The 4,949-nt window shown below is 30.7% G+C and overlaps 1 long non-coding RNA gene across 1 annotated transcript; it reads right to left on the bottom strand.

Annotated features, from left to right (window-relative positions):
• Positions 1–987: 987 nt before the first annotated feature.
• On the bottom strand, positions 988–3,427 carry LOC125217905. The gene is made up of 6 exons (XR_007175836.1): positions 3,201–3,427; positions 2,950–3,095; positions 2,075–2,314; positions 1,934–1,993; positions 1,808–1,850; positions 988–1,267 (listed from the first exon to the last, which is right to left on the bottom strand). It is a non-coding gene; the product is annotated as an uncharacterized LOC125217905 (long non-coding RNA).
• Positions 3,428–4,949: the final 1,522 nt, after the last annotated feature.

The raw sequence follows: 4,949 nt of genomic DNA on the forward strand, positions 1-4,949 counted from the left end.
AAAATCAGTAGTAAAGTACAGGATTATGCTGTTGATTAATTTTCTTCGTATTCTGTTGAAGATTATGTAATCTGGTTACTTTAATAGATGTAATGTTTGTTTCAATTGATCCTTTTTATTGAAAGATATGAATAAGGATTACTATTCCAACATGAGTTTATAACTGATGAACATGTATGGCTTCAGATAAGGATTATGTATATATCAGCTAAAGACGAATGTATTCCACAAATAGGAGTTGTTAACATCCCCAGAAAGTTGGATCAATGATTATGCGTTTATGCCAATGTGGTTGAACTAAACCTGCTTTGGTGTTATCCTTCTTTTCTGTGACAAGGACTGAGTGGCTTGATTGAGATATTTTTGTCGTCACCACTCTTCGTTGCTTTCAGGGCGTGCTTGACATTAGCTGAACAGAACTGTTAATATTGACACGGAGAAATATTGTTCACTCTGTTATTTTTTATCTAATGCTTTGTGGCAGCATGCACTCTGCTCTGGATTTTTGAAGCAATTTCATGAAAATGTATAGATAGATTTGAAATGAAACGTTTTCCTTTTTGGTCTGTCCCATTAAAAATGAAACGTTTCTAAAAATGGTATCAATACTCTCTCTACTTTTTCTTCTCTCTTACTTACTCTCTCTTCAATAACTCACAAAACAACACTACATAAAATCCCGTGCCGAAAATCAAATGTTGCATATTTAATGGGACGGAGGGAGTATATTACTTCTGATTGACTGTTTTCTTGACTTTAAACACACACATTTGTGTGTTGTTTTTGTGTTAGTGTACAATGAATTATGCCATGCTGCATGAATTGCAATTATTTGGAATACTACTTGCTTTATTCTTTGCTTTTGAGCCCCTTTGTGTTTTTATTTTATTTTTTCCTCTGGATAACAATTGGGAGTATACTATTAATATTATCCTTTTTCTGCTTAAGATTTCTGTAAACATCTATTAATATATAAAGTGCCAGTTTTTTTGACTGCCACCTGGCAGCATTTTGGCGGGAAAATGAGTTTCTGCAGTTTTGCTATTTTGTATTTTTCTTGGTTTTTTTTGTGAATATTTTTACCATCATTTATGGTTCCAATGCTGCTGTGTTTTTAGGCTTAATTGCATATTTTTAGCTTTATTTTGATTGGTTTTGTGCAGTTCACTATATTTTGCTTTTTTACATCATGTATTAAACAAATAAATCCCACTTTTCTAAAATGATTGAGATTCAGTTCTTCATTTGTTTCCAAAGCTTTATTTACCTGAAAAGTATAAAAATACATTAGAATAAGTATATTCTCAAATTTTCTAATATTAACGATTGGAAACTAAACATATTAATTTAATAGCACCTCATTAATAAATCACAGAATGTTAGTATTATATTTTTCATAAGCTCCTGTCCAAAATATACCATAATTTATTCGAATCTGACAACCATATAACCTAATTTGTTGGAATCTGTCCAAAATATAACATACACATTAGATGCACACATAAAACATAATTAAAAGTCATAATATTGTTTCAAAGTCACACACAATATTTACACACGACACAAAAGAGAACTCTGAAAATGCAAAGGAGGAAGTTGATGAGATCTTAATAATGTAAAAATTATGAATTGGATAGCATCTGTATATCTTCTATGGAATCATTTATTCGTAATTGGATAGGCTGATTTATCCATTTATCTATGTGCTATATAAATTATGTTAAGCTCCATTTCTAAAGATCATTCATTTAATGTTATTTATAATAGATATGCATTGTATTAAAATCAGGTAATTGAAGAGTTTTACCTGTTTTGTTGTTCTTATCTCTCTTCCATTAAAATTCACACATCTGCAGTAGTAATCATTTGTTGATTAAAATCTTAATTTGGAACTAAAATAGGTATTAACAGTCACTGTCATTAATGCACATACCAATAATTGGAAATTATTCTTCATCCTCTTCTTCTCTTAATGTATATTGCAATATGCAATCTGCAATCAAAATAAAGCTATGGTTATATTCATTATATGTGCAAAATGTATTTATTTAAGCTAATAAATGGAATAAGTTACCTGTTATAAGTTGTTTCTTCTTCTTCTTCTCTCTTGGTTCTCTCTGTAATCATTGCCTATATTTTTCTCTCTCCTTCTCCTTCACAAAGCCACCTATTTGCAGAGATGAAGAGGCTTATAGGCGTGGCTCCTCTGTCTGGATCCTATTCTTATTGGTTCTAGCATTGGCTCTCTCTCTTCCTTCTTAGAAAGTAGGGCGGCTCCTCTCAGATTAGGGTTTATATATTTGTTTTGGTATCCCTGCAAAATAGGTTCATTATTAATAGGGGAACATTAACTAATAGACATTAATTATGGCTGTCATTAGACCCAATAAATGCTCCTAATAAATAATATAGAAAGCATAAAATTCACATTTATTGAATATATGTATATACGTATATGCATATGGATATTTAGTATTTCTATAGACTAATATATATTATATTTTCAGCATTTATTGGTAATCGAAATGAAACAGGTTATTCCATTTATTTGATTACTTGAAAGGTCTCAGCTATCATTATTTCTGTTTCCCAAGTAATTTTTTTTTTATTATTTATTTGCTAAATAACTTCACCAAATCACTATAAATACTCTCTTCTACCTCTCTTTAACTCACCCTGCAATAGCTCCTTCTCTATCATACAGTTCCATTGTTCTTTTGGTATGGTGTAGTTCCATTGTTTATTTCTCCCACCTATGTACATCTGAATTCTGAACTTCTGAAACTACTCAAAAAATTGTAACTTATTAAGTTCTTCTTCCTAATCTTACATGCAGTTTCTATAGTTCTTTTTGGTATTTCTTTCCAACAAAACTCTTTTCTTCTATATTACTATTTCAGTTGTAGCTACTATATTGAAGTTTCTGAACTTCTTTTGTATATATTTTACCTGTGTTTTGTCTCTGTCATTTCTTTATTTCTTCTTTTTTGTGTTTTGATCACCACCTTTTTTGAGTAGTTTCAGCTTCATTGTCAGCAACTTTTTATAGTTTCCTTCCTCTCTTCTTCATCTTATGGAATGTTTATGCTTAGCACCTGCAAAGAATAAGCATATGTATTAGTCTATATGTTTATGATTCTGAACTTTATCTATTTATCTTACAGTGATATATCAGTGTCCACCATGGCCCCCTATGTTACCTTGCTCAAGAATCTCCATACAGCCATTACTAATTCTGTCATCAAGGTCTATTGTGTTCGTGTGTTTGGAGGTCTTCCGGATGACAATAGAGATATCAGCACAGAATCTGTCTTTCATGATGCTAAGGTATGCCTGAAATTTACCATGTCTCTGTCATTTAGTAGTTTTCCTTTTCATCCTTCATGTCATTACCCTTTATCATATATGGAATATGGAATTTGGAATCTGGAATGTAATAATAATCACCTACAAAAGAATGCACAGTTAAGTTAGTTGAAGTGTTATGTTTCTGACATAAGTCTAATAAGTCTAATTAAGTGTAATAAGTTTAATAATTCTAACAGTAGTAATATCTATTATCTATTATATTCTTCCATTTCTATTGTCTTATATCTTTCTTATATCTAAGGGCTTATTCCTCTTATTTTCAGGGTACCTACATCCAAGCCACATTCCCAAAAATAGTAATATAGAAGAAAAGAGTTTTGTTGGAAAGAAATACCAAAAAGAACTATAGAAACTGCATGTAAGATTAGGAAGAAGAACTTAATAAGTTACAATTTTTTGAGTAGTTTCAGAAGTTCAGAATTCAGATGTACATAGGTGGGAGAAATAAACAATGGAACTACACCATACCAAAAGAACAATGGAACTGTATGATAGAGAAGGAGCTATTGCAGGGTGAGTTAAAGAGAGGTAGAAGAGAGTATTTATAGTGATTTGGTGAAGTTATTTTAGCAAATAAATAATAAAAAAAAATTACTTGGGAAACAGAAATAATGATAGCTGAGACCTTTCAAGTAATCAAATAAATGGAATAACCTGTTTCATTTCGATTACCAATAAATGCTGAAAATATAATATATATTAGTCTATAGAAATACTAAATATCCATATGCATATACGTATATACATATATTCAATAAATGTGAATTTTATGCTTTCTATATTATTTATTAGGAGCATTTATTGGGTCTAATGACAGCCATAATTAATGTCTATTAGTTAATGTTCCCCTATTAATAATGAACCTATTTTGCAGGGATACCAAAACAAATATATAAACCCTAATCTGAGAGGAGCCGCCCTACTTTCTAAGAAGGAAGAGAGAGAGCCAATGCTAGAACCAATAAGAATAGGATCCAGACAGAGGAGCCACGCCTATAAGCCTTTTCATCTCTGCAAATAGGTGGCTTTGTGAAGGAGAAGGAGAGAGAAAAATATAGGCAATGATTACAGAGAGAACCAAGAGAGAAGAAGAAGAAACAACTTATAACAGGTAACTTATTCCATTTATTAGCTTAAATAAATACATTTTGCACATATAATGAATATAACCATAGCTTTATTTTGATTGCAGATTGCATATTGCAATATACATTAAGAGAAGAAGAGGATGAACAATAATTTCCAATTATTGGTATGTGCATTAATGACAGTGACTGTCAGATGATTACTACTGCAGATGTGTGAATTTTAATGGAAGAGAGATAAGAACAACAAAACAGGTAAAACTCTTCAATTACCTGATTTTAATACAATGCATATCTATTATAAATAACTAAATGAATGATCTTTAGAAATGGAGCTTAACATAATTTATATAGCACATAGATAAATGGATAATCAGCCTATCCAATTACGAATAAATGATTCCATAGAAGATATACAGATGCTATCCAATTCATAATTTTTACATTATTAAGATCTCATCAACTTCCTCCTTTGCATTTTCAGAGTTCTCTTTT

Source organism: Salvia hispanica, chromosome 4, assembly GCF_023119035.1.
Source record: "Salvia hispanica cultivar TCC Black 2014 chromosome 4, UniMelb_Shisp_WGS_1.0, whole genome shotgun sequence".
NCBI lineage: Eukaryota > Viridiplantae > Streptophyta > Magnoliopsida > Lamiales > Lamiaceae > Salvia > Salvia hispanica.